Source organism: Lygodium microphyllum, chromosome 16, assembly GCF_053477565.2.
Source record: "Lygodium microphyllum isolate KBCC chromosome 16, Lygodium_microphyllum_v1.1.10, whole genome shotgun sequence".
NCBI classification, from domain to species: Eukaryota; Viridiplantae; Streptophyta; class Polypodiopsida; order Schizaeales; family Lygodiaceae; genus Lygodium; species Lygodium microphyllum.
Window position 1 is genome coordinate 86209617 of NC_141150.1, and position 19117 is coordinate 86228733.

Here is a 19117-nt window from a genome sequence, read left to right on the forward strand (position 1 = left end):
TTTATTACCATAAGAAATTGTATTCTATGCTGAGAGCTCGTGAAACACTCCTCGTGCTTTGAGCATATCACACTTACCATACATGCTCAATGATATAAGGTCCATCACAATACCATGACTTTTTGTTAGCCTTAGCCTACAAACCCTTCTTAGCATTTATTGACTTTCACTTCTTGGTTGCTCCCTCCTATACTTTGCCACAACCATTCAATTGTAAGGTAATTGCATTTGGGAACAGACTTGTGCATGTTGCATTGAATGAATGAATGTAATATAAATCCCATGAATACATTTATCCTCAAAACTGTACCAATCTTGTTTGAATGTTGAATTCCACATAATTATACTACTTGCAAAGTTATACATAATTATGTTAGTAAGCATATTGATAGATTCAAGGTGTGTTAAGGACTAAAAGTATCTCTGAAAGAAAAAAGGATTCTAAATAGACCTATAAAACATGAAGCAACCCTAGCATATTAACAATGATCCACAACATTTTGTACTACTTAAGCACTACAACAAATAAAATTCACATATGAAACTACTATTATGCCTTGCAATATATATGAATCTATGAAATCCAAATCCTTATTTAGGGAAAAGCTGTGTAATATTCCTATGTCCTCACCTGATTTTATTGGTGGCATGCACACTTTATCCACTCCCTTTTCCCCTTGGCTCCACCACAAGTAGCTTGCCCTCTACTTCACTTTACCCCCCCCCCCCCCCCCCCCAAATTTATCTAGTAAATCATAGTCATGGATTTAGTAATATCCAACCAATATTCAAACTTGGATTAGAAAATGCACTAAGATAGAAGCCCACCATTGATGCCAAATTTTGGCATTGAAATCACATTATAGAGGTTTGAAATGGCTATATGTATGTTGTCAAGGCCTAAATATTATCCATGGCATTGGTATCTCATAGGAGGAGGCAAGCCAACACAAGAGCACAAATGGAAAAAGAAGCTAATCAATGAGTTAATTATGAATAGAGGCTAGTGAAAGAAACATATTAAAGCATGCAAGGAAGCTCAGAATGAAAAACTAGGTGAGGGTGAGCTTGGATTATCTATTAGAAGATTGCTAAAGGAAAGTATATTGAAAAACACTTTAAGCAATCTAAAGTTCAAGGATCTAAAGGAGAAGTTGATTAAGTCCACATTGAAAGATATGTCAAATGAGTTCTCAGCTACTACGGATGCACAATCCATTTGTGATAGGGCCAATATTAGCGTAGTGACTTATTCAAAAATATTCAAGGGTGTGAAGGTAGGGTTTAGTCATGTGCTGCAAAATAGAGTCATACCTCTTCCTAGACCTTCAAATTTTGTAGAGGCCCAATGGAAACTGAATGCAAAGATTGTGGAGCTAATAGGAGATCCCATGCATATTGAATGCATGGAAACACTAAAGGTTGGGACCCAAAAAATGCATATAAGGTGAAGTTTAGTAAGCTCAACAATTACTATCTATATATATACAAGGTGTAAACACCAATGGTTATGTACCATAATATGTGTGTTGAGGAATGTAATGGTAAATGTTAGTTTATCATAAAATTGGATGAAAGTGTAGTTGCCAAAGGAGTAAAGCTGGAAAGAGTTAGTATAACTTTGACGAACTAAGCTTCACAATTCAACATGAACAACCTATGCAACTTTAGTGCTCAATCAAAATGCCATGTATGGTGGCTTGTTGCATTTGAGGTTTCTAAGGAAATATTTGAGCTACTACAATTATTCTTTACGCATATGTATTCCAAACATCATTAATCATTAGGAATATGGTGAGATGCTCTTACTCAAAGGGTATGGTCAATACTTGTTGGAATATCATTGTTAAGGGCCAATTTCCACCCTTAATATACCAAACAGATACAAAACCTCCATAACAGATAATCAAAATCTGATTCTGAGTGTTGATAATCTAACTTCTCAGATACACATTCTGATCGCGATACGCTATTCAATATTCACTATTCATCACCATTAACCTTATCAATGGAATCAGATAATTCAGAATACAGTACAGAGAATCAGATATACACAGGCAAAATCAGGTAACATCCTTTCATTGCCAAAAACAGAACTGTCTTCTACAGCAGCGCATTCCGATTCTCTCTTCCTTCCACGAATAGTTACATACCCAAAAGGTTCATGACTCTTCCATTCAAAAAGGTACAACTGACACCCCTTCATATCCCTTACTCCCTAAGGCTCAAACTAAAGTGATAAATAATCCCTAAGGTTATGCCTCTAACACTGGCACACCCGGTGGATACTATTTTCCCAAAATAGTTGATCTGGACCCACAAAATCCCTTGATCTTTCTGAAAAGTTACAGAAATGAATTCAGATGTTAGGACTTATATGAGTGCAAGGTGCAGTGGCTGGAAAAAAAAATCCAACATACACAAATACAAAAATATAGTCCCTATGTCTGTTTTCAATATCTGTTTACTAATCAGAACTATTCTGCTTTTGTTTCATCATTTATCACTTTAATTTCCTGTCTTGGCTGCTGCTCTGCCTGGTTTGCCTCTGTGGAGAAATCCACATTTTGTTGTTGGAAATTTGTAAAAAAAACACTTCTGCCTCCAATGGTTCATCATAAGCTTGTCCAACAGGTACAATTGCCCACTCTTGTTGAATCAAACTCTCCTGTTCAGGTTCTTTTCCACTATCTTCCTTTACTTCTTCTGACTCTAAAACATCTGTTAAATTCTTCTCATCAGAAAAATCCAATAACCATTGTTGAATATTCTTCCACTCCTCTGATTCTGACACATCAGTTCTCCCTCTAAAAACACTTCTGTGTTTACTAACAAACTGAATCAGTGCTTTGAATTTGTCTTCATAGTCAGATTGACTACTTTCTGCCTCTTCAGATTTCTTCTGAAACAAATCTGCCTTTCCTCTCTGAACTTTCAAAGCTTTAATCTGTTCTTCCAAAATTTCCCTTCCATCTTTTTCAGTATAGAGTTCCAAACCATATCTCCATTTTCCAATACTTCATTGACCAGATGATTCAAATCATTTCCTGTCAAGAATACTGCATCTACATCAACTTCATCTGAATCAACTGAACCTTTTAATTGATTCTCCACATCCTCCAACACCTTTAGTCTGTCCTTCAGCACACCACATTCTGCCATTAACCTTGTGTTTTCTTTTGACAATTCAGTAAGCTCATTATCAAAGGTTAACTTCAGATCTTTTATCCATTCCCTCACTGTATTTGCTTTGATTTCTGCTTCTGACAGCTCCTTGTTCATCATTACAATGGTCTCTTATTTTTCAATAATCTGACTTCTGAAAAAATCTCCTAATTCTTCAACTTTTTGTGACAACACATCAAAGTTCACAGTTTTGGCTCTTTCATCTTGCATCATAGACACCAATGCTGTATTTGAATCCTTCAACATCTGAACAGTCTGATTCAAGTTGTGAATATGAACTTGCTGTTTTTCAATGAACACAATAAGTTCCTGTAGTGATTTAACAGCCAATGAAGCTGTCAAATTCTCCTAATCCTTCTTATCCACATTTACTGAAATGTCCAAGTCTTCAATATTCTGTTTCCCCATCAAAACATCTGATTTCTTCACTAAGTCAGTTTCATACTGTACATTTTGCTCCTCTTTCTGCTTTTTGCCCAATCTGATTGATATTTTATTCACAGGAATCCCCTGTACTTGGCCTTGCCTGCTAACAGGTCTTTTTTGCAACTGACTTTTCAAATCTGTCCCCCATTCACCTGTTTCTTCAGTCTGAATCTGAGCTTCACTCCCCTGATCCACAGATTCTATTTTCTGATCATGCTTCTAACTTTCAACTGTTGTCTCTATCTTTATCTTCTTGGTTGGTGGTTCTGACTCATCAGGCACAGAAGTAGAGATAGAAGTTCTTCTACTACCCCCTGCCTTTCTGTTTTTACCCAAACCAGAACATGAGAATGCTAACTGAAAAGAATCCACTTTGGTCCCCTCAAAAATCATTCCCAGAATGGCTGGAATTTTGCTAGTACCAGATTGCTTTCTTTTGTCTGTACCATGTACTTCCATAACTAATCTGTTGTACATGATATGTGCCCAATTGAACATAATGCCTGATTCTGCAGCTACCAGTAAACCAAATGTATCTCTGCTCATGTAGTCCAATTTCACCAGAAGTAAGATCCTCTCCATGAACCATGTCAGCTGAATTCTTCTGTTTTTACTCTTAACCTTTTTTATTATATAATAGTTCATGCTTCCTTCTGCAGCTCCAAACTCAGCAACCATCTGCTCATCTGATGCTTTGCTCCATTCTGTTTCTCCTTCCATAGGCAACTTAAAAACTTTGGCTAAAAACTCAGGGGTCACTTCCTTATGACAGGAAGGTACATCAAATGACTGCAAACAGGCCAACTGAGTGGGTGCATAAATGTTCTGTTCATACTTCTCCCATGGCAATCTAGCATACTTAGTTAGCTTCATCTGCTCCAGCCATAAAACATTATCTTCCTGCTCAATATTCATCTGAATCTGAAAATCCTGTAAAGGATACATCAAATTCAAGGCCAAATCTCCCGCGGTGCGTGGTTTCATTACATAATTGGTAAGATCTTCCTCGCTAGCATCTGAGTCATTTGCATCAGCCTGTGGTAATTTCTCCTTACCACGACCAGAACACCAGACTGGCTCATCAACCATCTTCTCTGGTGAACTGAATTTTCTCCTCATAGCGGGAAGCTTTGGAAAGAAAAGAACTCGCAAACAAGCACTGAGAACGAAGTAGAAGTATAGCAGAACGACACAGAAAACCTCCAGGAGAACATCAAGCTCCAGGAGTAGCGAATGAATCCTCTGTGCACGAGTAGGCTCAAGTTCAAATAGTCGTTTGCATGCACCAAACTTTTGAAAACCCACCTCAGCACGTGTGAAGACTTGACGTTTGCCATCATCTCTTATTCTCCTTATAATGCCCTTGTCACCCCAGTCGGTTTCAACAATAGAATAATAATACTGTCCTTCAAAATTAGAACATGAGATCGCTCCCACCAAGTCACACTGCACATCTCTAGTGTCGTGAAACACACTAGGCAAGAATTTCTTCAACCGGAAACCATTAACAGGTTTTTTAAGCAGAGTTCCCTCCAAATCGGATAAAATAAAGGTGCCCTAACCAATATCTTGAAAAATAACATAAGGTCCCACATATCTGAGTTTAAGCTTACCAGGATGCTTGCCCAATTTGGAATTGTACATCAGAACTAAATCCCCTTCCTTCAATTTTTTCTTCTTCAGATATTGGTCCAACCATGCTGACCTCCTATTCTGAATCACTGTTGCCACATAAGCACTATGAAACCTATCTTCATCCAAAGTCAACAACTGGTTTAATCTGTGTTGCAATGACTCATCCTGTGTCAATCTGTGTTGCACAGCCACTCTCAAAGATGGCACAATGAACTCCATTGGCACTACAACTTCCTTTCCATAAACCAATCTGAATGGTGTAAGCCCTGTACTGACTTTAAAAGCTGTTCTGAAAGCCCAAAGTGCTGAATTGAGTTTCAGATCCCAATCCTTCCTGTTTTCTGCAATTATCCTCTTCAAGATCTTGACCAAGATCTTATTGGTACTTTCAGCTAACCCATTTGCCTGTGGATGATATACAGAAGACATCTTGTGACTAATCATATGAGTTTCAGTCAGTACTTTAATCACCTTATTCAGGAAATGAACTCCCTGATCTGAAACCAGTTCAATGGGACACCCAAATCTTGTCATAATATTGTTGTACAAGAAGGAGGCTACACTCCTGGCTTTGTTATCCTTGAGAGCCACAGCTTCCACCCATTTAGTACAGTAATCTGTTGCAACCAAAATATACATGTTTCCTGTGTTTTGTGCAGCTGGCTTAAATGGACCCATGAAATCCAAACCCCACTTCTCAAATGGGCCTAATGGCAAGACAAGGTTTTGAATCATCCTATCCTTGTTTTTAGGGTAACCATCCCTCTGACACTTCTCACAAGTCTTGGCAAACAAATGTGAATCCTTAATAACTGTAGGCCACCATAGACCACTCTGAAATATTTTTATGCTGGTTATTTCACCTGAGAAATGTCCTCCAGCATCTCCTGTATGTGCCTCAGCCAACACTGCAGTTTGCTGACTATTAGGAACACATCTTCTGAGAATCTGATCCACTCCCTTCTTATAAAGATACCCTCCAATGACAGAGAAAGTGCTGTTTCTAAGTACCATCTTCCTTCTGTAATCTGATGTCATCCCTTTAGGAAACACTCCCTCTGTAAGATAATTCAACATTTGATCATACCAGTCCTCTGATCCGGTTGCCTGAATCTGAAACAGATCCGCATCAGGTAAATCATCTGAAATTCCTTCTGGAGGTTCTCCTGTCTCCAACCTGCTCAAATAATCAGCAACCAGATGTTCTCTGCCTGGCCTATGAACAATAGTATAATCAAACTCCTGTAGCAGCAAAATCCATCTTGCCAATCTACCAGTTGGTTCAGGCTTGTTCACCAAATAAATGAGGGCTTGGTGATCCACATGAATAACAATAGGATTACCCAAAAGATAGTGTCTGAATTTTCTTAATGCAAATATTACACCCAAAACATTCTCTTTCAGTCACAGAATAATTTCTCTCTGCTCCTGTCATCACTTTGGAGGCATAATAGACTGGTCTAAACCAACCTTTCTGTTTCTCCTGCATGAGCACTGCTCCTACAGCTATATCAGAAGCATCTCCAAAGACATGGAATGGTAGACTCCAATCAGGAGGTTGCATAATAGGAGCCACCTGTAACATCTTTTTGAGTAATCTGAATGCTTTCTCCTGTTCTTTTGACCAAACAAACTGAACATCCTTCTTTGTTAGCTTAGATAATGGAACACAGACATGAGACAAGTATTTCAGAAACCTACTATGCCACTTAATCTGTCCCACAAATCTGCTTAACTCCTTCAGATTAGTTGGTGCTTTAGCCTTCTGAATTGCTGCCACCTTTTTAGGATCCACCTGCATTCCTCCTTCTGAAATGATATGGCCCAGTAAAATACCCCTTTTAACTGCAAATGCACATTTGGCAGGATTCAGGCTCAACCTGGCCATTCTGCATCTTTCAAAGCACAATCTGAGATGTTTCAGATGATCTTCTGTCTTTCCAAAAACACTAAAGTCATCCAAAAATACCCTCATAAAAGTTGTCAAATATGGAGCAAAGACCTCCTAAACCCATTTCTGAAATGTGGGAGGAGCATTCTTCAACCCAAAGACCATGATATTACTTGCATAAACACCCCATTCTGTCACAAATGTTGTTTTCTCCCTATCTTCCACAGCCATAAGTATCTGATTGTAGCCACTAAAACCATCCAGAAAACTATACATCTGATGTCCTGCAACAGCATCCAGCAATGTGTCCTGAAATGGTAAAGGAAATGGATCTATTACAGTTGCTGCATTGAGTTTCCTGTAATCAACACAGATCCTGAGTTTGCAATTCTTCTTAGGTACCACAACTATTGGTGAAAACCAAGTAACTTTCTCCACAGGATAGATAAACCCCACTTTCAATAACTTGTCCAGTTCCTCCTTGACAGCTTTGGCATAATTAGGATTCATCCTGTACCTTTGGGAGATAACAAGAACAGCATCCTTTTTCAAATTAATCCTGTGCATACAAAAGCTTGGATCTACACCCTTCATATCAGTATAAGTCCAGGCAAAAATATCCTTGAACTCCTTGAGTAATTTGCCTAAATCTGTTTTAAACTGTCCCTGTGCATGGACACTGACTTTTACCATCTTAGGCTCCTGTTCAGAACCCAGATTCAGATCCTGTAGGTCATCTTCTTGTACCCTAGCTGTTTTGGCCATTTGTTCCTCAAAAGCTTTCTCTGCTTGTAAGATTTGCTGAATATGCATCTTCTCTTCCTCCTCAGACAGTTGTTTATTCAAAACTTCCTCCACTTCAAGGGCTTCTTGTTTAATTTGAACCTGTTTTTCAGAAACTGTAGATTTCCTCTGTTCCTTCAGGTTTTCCAAAATTCTGACAACATCAATGTCAAACATAGGTACAATTGATTCATTCACTTTGAGAAAAGCATCCTCTTCATCATCCTCTACTTCTCCAACCATGTTTATACCCTGTGCATACAAAGCTCTAGTGTCTTTTGCCAAAACAACACTAGATACCATATTCAAATGAATTTTCTTCTTTCCCTTCTTGATTGTTACCCTTGCAGCACCCCAATCCTGTTTCACTTTAGCCTGCTTGAACCAAGGCCTTCCCAACAGAATTGGATAGGGACTATCCCCTTCATCCATCTTGAGCACTACAAAATTTTCAGGAAAGGTCAAACCTGAAATTGTGATTTGCTGATTCCTGAGTATTCCAAGATGTTGGATCCTTCTCTGATCAGCCATCTTCAATTGAAATGGAGCTTCTTCCAATTCAGGGAGATTAAGCTTTGTATACAGGAACTCAGGTAAAATATTCACACCTGACCCTCCATCCAAAAGTGCTCTCTGTATTTCCTAATTCTGATAAGTCACAGTGATTTTAGGAACTTTATAGTCCACATCCTCAGCTTCAACTTGACATACATCAGGCTCATCAGCCTGGTCATCCTCCTCAGCAAGGCTTTTAAGCACCTGTCTTTTAAATTCGGGCACTAGACTCAATATCTGATCCATAGTGACTGTGGTATTCTTCAGGACTTCTGCTGTTATCTGAGCCTCCTTGGCTTCCTGTTGCAGAATCTCCTCCTGAATATCCATCTGCTTGCCTGTCTTCTGACTTTTCAAATCAATACTCTCCTTTTTCTGCTTTTTCTGAATCAGATTCAGACATTCCTGTCTGACTTGTTTCTGTGTATCCCAAAAATGAGGGTTTTTCATCTCCTTATGAGAGACAACAGGGTCGGCAACATACTGTGCCCCTGATCTGGTGACTACCAAAACTGGTGCTGCCTTTTCAGGAACACCTTCCATCTGCATATAATTAGAACAATCACAATGATTCTGAAATAAACCATGCCCAGTTTTCTTATTCTCTTGCCACCTATCTTCAGAACTTTGCTTTGACTCTTCCACAATCACAACATTGGCCTGTGGAGGTCTATTCTGCTGCACTTGTGCAGGCTGTCTCTGATTATTGTATCTGATAATGGGTATCCCCCTTTCTTCCCTATGCTTGCACCACAGAGGGCAATTTGGACCTTGCCTATGTCCTGTCTGATCACAGTAGGTACATGGATCTTCAGGTCCTTGCTGGTTGGGTGGCACCCAATTGTTCCTTCCTTGAAATCTTCTGGGGCCTTCCCCTCCTCTGTTCCTGTTTGGTTCCATAGCATTGGCAGCTGGTCCATTAGCTCTCTGTGCTGATGGTCCAGGATTTGACCTGTTATTAGGATTATACCAACAGTTTGCATCTGTATGTCCCTGTTTCTGACAAGTGTTGCAATAGGGTCTCTCCTTTTTAGTGGAAGTAGAGATTCCCATACTCTTCAATGTTGCAGCAATCTGCTTGCTCAAATTTTGCACCTTGGCTTTGGACTTACCATTACCATTCTTATCCTTCCTTGTTTCGCTCCTGTCTTTATGTTTGTGCTTCCTCTTCTTTTTCCTGCTTTTAGTCTTCTTGTCCTCAGTATCAGAACCCTCTGAATCTGAGTCAGAATCCTCATCTTCTGAATCTGTGTCTGAGTCAATCTCTGAATCTGAATCTGACTCTGTATCTGAGTCTGAATCACTGTCATGTTTCTTCTTCTTTCTGTATTTAACACTTCCCAATCTTTTCTCTGCTCTTCTAGCAGCTGTCACCAATTCATTGAAGCCTCCTGCTCCCCCAGGGATGTCTGTACTTGCTACTGCAGTTCTGAGAGTGTCTCTCAAACCATTACAGAAATATTCCCCTAACATTTCATTAGTACGTCTCTCTGCTGGTGCCACCCTCCCATTCAAGTCCAGGAATTGCTGTGCATAATCCTCCACCAGGAGCCTCTTTTGTTTCACTGTTTTCAGTTTTTTCAGGATATCAGTTGGAGTCTTCCACCTCCTGAATCTTGACAGAAAAGCTGTCTGCAAAGCTTGTGTGTCAGGAAAATGTGCTGCACCATACTGTATGAACCAGTTCATGGCCTTACCCTCCAGTGTGGCAGCAAACTGCTGCTTCTTCACATCATCCCCATACAATACTCCTAGTCCACTTGCCTCCCATTTTGTGCTAAATTGAGCTACATGGGCATCAGGGTCTTCCTTCTTGGATTCACCCTTGAATGTGGCAAATTTAACTCTGAGATTTGCCGGGTTAAGAGGTTGTGCCATTGTTCCTGGTACTACTGCTGCTATAGTCTGTTTTCTGACAATTACTTTAGCCAATGGATGAAATGCTAACTTTCTCCTAGACTGTCTCTAAATCTGTGTTAGTGACAATGCACCCACAAATCTATTTCTATCTCTCTCTTCTGCCCCTGGGGTAAATGGTCCCTCCTGAACCTCATGTTGGTGGAAAGCCTCTTCAGTCCCTGATATCTGACTTGGACCTGCCTATTCTGTCTGGGCTTCCTGATCACTCAGATAACCCAAATCCAGGGTATCAACCTGACTTCCACTATTTGACCTTTGATGCTCCTTCTGTTTTTGCTTCTCTTCCTGTTCTAATTTGGCCTGTAACCTAGTATAATAAGGTCCAAACCCCTCACCTCTGTATCTTTCAGCAGACATACACTACACATCTTCAAGCTTATCTGTCTTCAGTTCCAAGGTAAACAATACTCACAGTAGTGGCAGACACACCCATAGACTTTAGACCAAGGCCCCTTGCACTTTCTAGGTGCATTCCTCAAGTCATATGAATGCTGAAATCTGCATAAGCACTGTTCTCCCCAAAACCTTTCCTAGGCTATTTCCAGAGACTCCGTAGGAAACAACTTAAAATGTTTGAATTTTTCTTTCCACACCAGCCCTTTAACTTTTTTGACAAGGTCTCCAGGCAATTCAGGAAAATTAACTTTCAGAAATACCTGATTATACAATTCAATCTCCTCTTGCTCTGTTTTCCAGTACTTGAATTCTTGCAGCAGGGCTTGGGCAAATTCTTCAAACTCCTCTTCCTCAGTGGTCCAGTGCTTGAATTCCTCAAGCCAGGTTCCCATTGCCACCTGTTTTCTGAAACTGAATTCCTGTACTGGCGCGGTTCATTCTCTGTATCTCCGCCTATCGCCCAATGAAGATTTGCAGGATCACCAAGTGTTAAGGGCCAATTTCCACCCTTAATATACCAAACAGATACAAAACCTCCATAACAGATAATCAAAATCTGATTCTGAATGTTGATAATCTAACTTCTCAGATACACATTCTGATCGCGATACACTATTCAATATTCACTATTCATCACCATTAACCTTATCAATGGAATTACATAATTCAGAATACAGTACAGAGAATCAGATATACACAGGCAAAATCAGGTAACATCCTTTCATTGCCAAAAACAGAATTGTCTTCTACAGCAGCGCATTCCGATTCTCTCTTCCTTCCACGAATAGTTACATACCCAAAAGGTTCATGACTCTTCCATTCAAAAAGGTACAACTGACACCCCTTCATATCCCTTACTCCCTAAGGCTCAAACTAAAGTGATAAATAATCCCTAAGGTTATGCCTCTAACAGTCATCTTATAGGAGACATAAAAACTTTAAAATGTATACGTAGAATCTCTAATTGCAAATACAAAGCATCCATGTCTATATTACTTAACAAGTAGAGTGAAATGAAAGGATGGGAAGAAGAACTAGCAAAGGGTGACAAATGTTGCACCAATGCATGATAAAGAAAATCTCACATTAAAGCCCATCTTCAACAGTGTCTATATTTGTTCATTACATTCTTTTGATATAATTATGGAGAAAATTATGTATGAATATATTTTCTTTTTGTATAAGATGTAATTGGAAGAATAAGCCATTACAATGTCTAGGAATGTGGAGCAAGTGCTATCAAAAATTGGGCTACATAAGCATCAAGTAACAATTGAAAAACATGAGAAGAGATCATGAAAAATGGGTAACTTGGCAAAAAAAGCCTTACTTTGGAGGAGCGAAGGAGGGTGGGAATTTTCTTTGACTACCCATTTGGTGCCCAAATTGGATGTTGGATGCATACGTAGCAAGCGCCGAAAGGTTAGGTGGCCCAAGAGTCGGGTTGTGCCCAAATACAATGTCAATAATGAAATATTTAAACCGTGCGTCCATGCGCATACAAAATAATAAATATTTTTCAAGTGCGTCAATAAATAAGCGCACCTAAATAAATATTAGTGCCATGTCTTTAATGATAAGAGGCACGCCCATCAAAAATAATAATTTCTTCTAGGTAACTTGAATACATGCTATCGCCCAGTGATTCCCAATGCCAACGCCCCCTGCTCTCTACACATCAACTGAAGCATTCACAATTGTTAGAAAATAATAAAATTAAACCAATAAAAGTGAATACCTAGTAGTCTTCAGATACAAAATAAATAAATAGGTTAGAACTCTGTCCTAACCTTAATTTAATACAAAATTATGTATGAATATATTTTCTTTTCATATAAGATGTAATTGGAAAATTAAGCCATTGCAATGTGTAGGAATGTGGAGCAAGTGCTATCAAAAATTAGGCTACATAAGCATCAAGTAACCATTGAAAAACATGAGAAGAGATCATGAAAAATGGGTAACTTGGCAAAAAAAGCCTTACTTTGGAGGAGCAAAGGAGGCTGGGAATTTTCTTTGAGTACCCATCTAGTGCGCAAATTGGATGTTGGATGCATACATAGCGAGCGCCGGAAGGTCCTCAAGAAAAAGAACTCTACTTTAAGCTCAAAAATCAAGAGAATAGACTTGCACAACATGAGGCAAAAAGACCAATTGGGTACAATCTCCCCCCATGCCTTGTGTGAGCGCTCCACAAGGCATGTATTTATAAATTTATTCATCTCAAAGCTCAAAAATAGCTCAATTTTACAATTAGCATGCTTTAGCTTTTGTGTTTGCTTTTGTCCAAATAAAGAATAAAGTGGTTAGGCGGCCCAATCGTCGGGCTGTGCCTAAATATGATGTCAATAATGAAATATTTAAATCGTGTACCCATGCGCATAAAAATAATAAATATTTGTCAAGCGCTTCAATAAATAAGCGCGCCTAAATAAATATTAGTGCCATGTCTTTAATGATAAGACGTGCACCCATTAAAAATGATAATTTCTTCTAGGTAGCTTGAATACAGGCTATCGCTCAGTGCTTCTCAACGCCAACGCTGCCTGCTCTACACATCAACTGAAGCATTCACAATTATTAGAAAATAATAAAATTAAACCGACAAAAGTGAATACCTAGTAGTCTTCAGCTACGAAATAAATAAATAGATTGGAACTCCTTCCTAACCTTAATTTAATACAAGTGCACTCTAAAATCATAAATGTCCATTAATTTAAATATGTATTTTGAGGAATCCCGCTATGGAGTCACCCACATACACATCTAAGTTAACATAATGCCCGAAAAAGACAGGCGTCCCCGTCAACTTCTCGCACAAGGAACCCACCTTGTGTACGAGCCCCAGAAAATAAATATAGTTTTACGAAATCCACCACAAACCCTCACGGAATCCATCGTGGTCTCATGGAATCCACTGTGGAATATGCCTCCTGGCATCATATCCCCGGGGTGGGATAGCAATTGTCCTCAATTGCTATTAGCTCAATGTGGAGCGAATAGTGAGGGGTAAGCACTTAGGTCACAAGTGTGCATCCATTGGGCCTCTTCAACAAGATTATTTTTAAACTTTACCAAATATCTAGAATATCTACGGCCAATTCGAGTGGTCATGAAGTCAATGTCTAGAATAGTTTCAAGTTCAAGGATTTCAATGTCTTCTTCTAACAAAGGAGGGTTTTCATAGACAGGGTGGACAGATAATTGGCCTTTAAAAGGTCATAACAAACTGATATGAAAACTATTATGGATTTTCCAGTGTTGGGGTATTTCTAATTTAAATGCATTGTCATTGATTTTGTGAATGATTTTGAAAGGTTCATAAAATCTAGGGGCTAACTTAACAATAGGGTATTTCTCAACACTTTGTAATCTTTTCTTTTCGATGCGTAACCAAACATAATCATCAACTTTGAAACTCATAGCTTTTCTTTTCTTATTAGCTTATTTTATGTATGATTAATGGACTTTCGCAATCATGTCTTTGACTTCAGTAAAAATAGTAGCATGCATATTGGCAATATCATCAGCAACTTTAACTTTGTTTGACAATGATGTAATAGGTGTAGGCAATCTATATCCATAAATGATTTCAAAAGGTGCTTTCTGTGTAGCTGTATGTGGTGTGTTATTGTATGCAAAGTGAAGTAAATGCAAGTGTGTATCCCATGTTTGTGGTTTTGAAATTGTGCATGCACGCAAAAGATCTAAAATTGTACTGTTAGTAGCTTCTGTTTGCCCATTTGTTTCAGGATGAAATTCAGATGAAAAAACAATCTTTGTACCTAAATTGGCAAACAAAGTAGTTCAAAAAGTATTGCAGAATCTAGAATCACGGTCAGAAATAATAACTTTTGGCAAACCATGGTTAGTGAAAACAGACTTCAAAAAAATTTGAGCAACTTGAGATACAGTTAATGTTTTCTTGCATGGAATGAAATATGCTTGTTTGCTAAATCGATCTACAATAGTCCAAATCATATCGTGATTAGCTTGGGTGTTAAGCAAACCAGTAATAAAATCAATTGAAATATGTTCACATGGTCATTCTGGAATTGGTAAAGGCATTAATAAATCATATTGCTTACCATGGTATCGCTTAACTCTTTGACAAATTAAACACTCAAATACAAAGTTAGAAACATCAGATTCCATCTGTGGCCAGTAAAAATCTTCAACCAATGTACGTAAAGTAGAAATAATACCTCTATGGCCTTGATATGGGAGACAATGAATTCTGTGCAACACAAATGATCGAAATGGAACAGTTACACACAATCGTTTCTCATAAAATATAAATCTATTAGAATAAGATAATGAATCTATTGGAATCCAATTATTTACAAGTAATTTATTCCAATCAGCTTGAAAACCGGGGTCTTGATCATAGGTGTTTTTCATAGGAATAAGTGAATCAAAAGATATCACACAGATATTATGGATAGTTAGTCTTCTACTCAAGGCATCGGTAATAACATTCTCTTTTCCGGGTTGATATTGGATAAGTGGGTGGAAACTTTGAATAAAAGCAGCCCATTTAATATGACGGTCAGAGATTTGTGGCTGACTAAGGAGATGTTTGATACTTTGTTGATTAGTTTTGATCATGAATTCTGGTCCCATTAAATAGTGTTTCCATTGTCATAAATCTTGTACTATAGCTAGCAATTCCTTATCATAGGTAGAATACTTGAGTTCAGAGGGTTTAAGTTTGCAGCTAGAGTAGGCTATGGGATGTGAATCTTGCATAAGGACAACTCCTATTCCAGATCCACTAGCGTCAGTGACTACTAGGAAGAATGGTATATTAAAGTCAGGTAATTGCAATACAGGAGCATGTGTTAAGGCATGTTTCGGTAAATCAAAAGACTTTTGCTGAATTTCAGACCAATGATATACAATACCTTTCTTTAATAATTTTGTCAAAGGCAATGCAAGCAATGAAACATTTCTCACAAATTTTCTGTAAAAGCTAGCAAGACTAAGAAAGAACGTAGTTCATGCACATTTTTAGGTATCGGCCGATTCAAAATTGCTTCTATCTTTTTAGGATCAACTTTAATACCGTCAGATGAAACAATATGTCCTAAGTATTCAATGTGGATTTGGAAAAATTCACTCTTTTTAGGATTAGTATATAATTGATTCTCTTTCAATAATTTGAAAACCAAGGATAAATGTTCATAATGCTCGTTCTCATTCTTGCTGAAAACCAATATGTCATCAAAGAAAACAATTACATAATGCTGATGCTTCAAAAATATGTGATTCATCATACGACTGAATGTAGCTAGTGCATTAGTTAAACCAAATGGCATAACAAGAAATTCATAATGTCCAAATTGAGTTCTAAATGCAGTTTTGAAAATATCAAATATATCCAGCCATACTTGATGATATCCAAATTTAAGATCTATCTTACTAAATATTGTAGCCCCTTGTAGTTTATCCATGAGGTTGTCTACCCTAGGGATTGGATATCTATTCTTAACAGTGATCTTATTTAGGGTACGATAATCAATGCACTTCATATAGGTGCTATTTTTCTTTTTAACTAATAGGACAGGTGCATCAAAAAGAGAACTACTGGACCTAATGAGTCCTCGGGTTAGTAATTCTTCAACTTGGATTTGAATTTCTTTCTATTCAATTTGGTTATGTCGATAAGGTGCTTTACATGGTGGTTGAGAACCTGGTGGTATTATGTCTATTTTATGATCTTTAGAACGTGTAGGTAGTAAGCCATGTGGTAAGTCAGCAACAAAACAATCTTTAAATTGTGAAAGAAATCGTATGTGCCTAGGATGCATATTTTTCTTAACTTCAATTTCATTCACCCATACTAAATAGGATTTGCTACCTTTTCTTAATGCACGTTTAGCCTATGTGTGACTAAGCAATGGAAAATTATCAAAAGTGTGTGTACTATGTAATGTGATTTGTTTCCCATTAGAATAAATCTTCATTGAATGCGTGGAATAATCTATATCGAGATTATATTTATGACACCAAGGCATTCCTAAGATAATGTCACTAGATTGCAAAGCCACAACTAAGAAATTTATGCGCTCAACATAATCACCAATTTTAATTTCTAAGTCATGCACTTCTTATGTTCCATTGTATCTAGTGTCTAAGAATGCAGTCTTGATGCGATAATGAGTCGGAACAGTATGTAGATTCAATTCTTTGATCAATTTTGCATAAATAAAATCGTGTGTGCTCCTGTCATTATGTAAAACAATCTTTTCTCTACCATGCACAAGACATTTCATCATTAATAAAGAATGAGGATTTGGCATACCTGGTAAAGTATCTAAAGTAGTACTGATATCATCATCATCTTCTATGAAATCTGTCATTTCTTTATGGTCTTCATCTTCAGTTGCTCCCAAGTAGTTGATGTGAACAGTTGGCTTTTTGGATTGACAATTCACCACTAGATGTCCTGGTTGATGGCACTTATAGCAAACTATGGATTTGGCTTTGAAAACATTATTGGTAATAGCAGGGAGTTTAGGAATGTTGGGATTTGGTTGGAAAGATGGCTTAGGATCTAGATTTGTGTTTGATGGTAAAGTAGGGGGTCATGTCTAAGATTTACGGAAAGAAGATGGAACAAAGCGATTCTGATTTATCTTCAAAAGTTAGAATTGAATTTCTTTGTACCAAAGTTACCGTTAGTTGGGAATTGTTGTGGTCGCTTCTCTCATCCTCGAATTTTGTCTTCAGCATCATGGACCAAAGAAATCGCATCCTCGAGAGTCGTTGGCTTGAACATGTTCACTTTCCCATAGAAGTGACCAAGCAAACTAGACATAAACTTGCGCTTATGGATCGCTTCAGGTACATCTTCGAGCATTCGAAGTTGCAGTAAGACATTCCAAAAACGCTCGGTATACTTTGAAATAGGCTCACGATCTCTTTGTTGCAAAAGATCCCACTGTTTTATTGCTTTTTCGTGGAATTGAGATGGAAAAAAATTCTGTAAAATTTTCTTTTGAAAAGCCTCCCAAGTAGTAGGACAATCAATACTTTTGTGGACAACAATCTACCATAGTGATGCTATGTCCACTAAATGATTAGTGACACACTTGAGTTTGTATTTTTTGGCATACTGTTCTTCATGAAAATAATCATCAAACCGATTGATAAAAGTGAGAACAGTCTTTTTGTTAAAAGATGCGGATCTAGGGCATGACACAAGCTATGGTGGATCAAAGATAAAGACCAATTTCATAATGACATGAACAAGTAGAGATAAACTATTACACAAGTGAATTAGGTTCCAAGATAGATTAGCTTGGACTCATAAACACAATCTTGTGTAGAATTGACAATGACAAGACACTTAACTGAAAGTACAAAGCATCATGATATTGTATTCATTTCATAGTCAAGTACAATGCTTTATAGACTTTGAGTTGTTCCACTCTCCTCATTGTGCATATGGGATTCAGGACAGCTCCTCTTGGAGCATACATCATTTGTCTATTTCTCAACACCCCCCCTCAAATGATGAGTCCCTACACTTGCTGGCTTTTGCCCCCCCTACATGATAACATGGCCCGGAAGACTAGCCCATAGGCAACCTAGTCAAGTTAAAGCTTGAGACTTTACATCTTTGGCAAGGGTTTTTACAAATAAAATCCACTAAGGAAAATATAGAGATCCACTATGGGAAAAAATTCCTTAAAACAATCTGTCAGAGTTGTTGATGGTAGCGGAAATATCTTTTTCTTCTTCTTCATTCATGAATTGACTTTGGTGGTGGTCATTCTGCATCTGCTGTGCACTTTTCTTGTGGAAGCATTCACTGACAATATGGCCAGTTTTACCACAGTAATGACATGTCATCCGACTTCTGTTGTCGGTGTTGAATCCTCAACCTCTTCCTTTGGGTCCAGTAGCTCCTCTAGTGTATAAGAGGTTTTCCCTTGAGATGGTTTCTTTTACATCTTTGCTTTTAAATTTGCTTTCTTCATCAAGCAGTGAGTGCTCAATATCTTTGAGTGAGAGACTCGGAACATTGCTTAGAGTGGACACAAGGTTCTCATATGGATCCTTGTTTATACTTGCAAGCAGTACGGCTATTGCTTCATCTTCATCAATATTCTTATTAAGAGTTGCAAGTTGGGTTTTTAAACTCTTAAACTTATTAATGTATATGGTCATAGTAGCACTGTCTTTGATATCTAGTTTATAAAACTGCATGAGGAGTTTTACCTTTGAGTTCTTTGCTTGGGTACCAAACATTCTATCAAGTTCCTCCCAAGCAGTTCTAGCATTTCTAATGCCAGATATATGATGTAGCACATAATCACT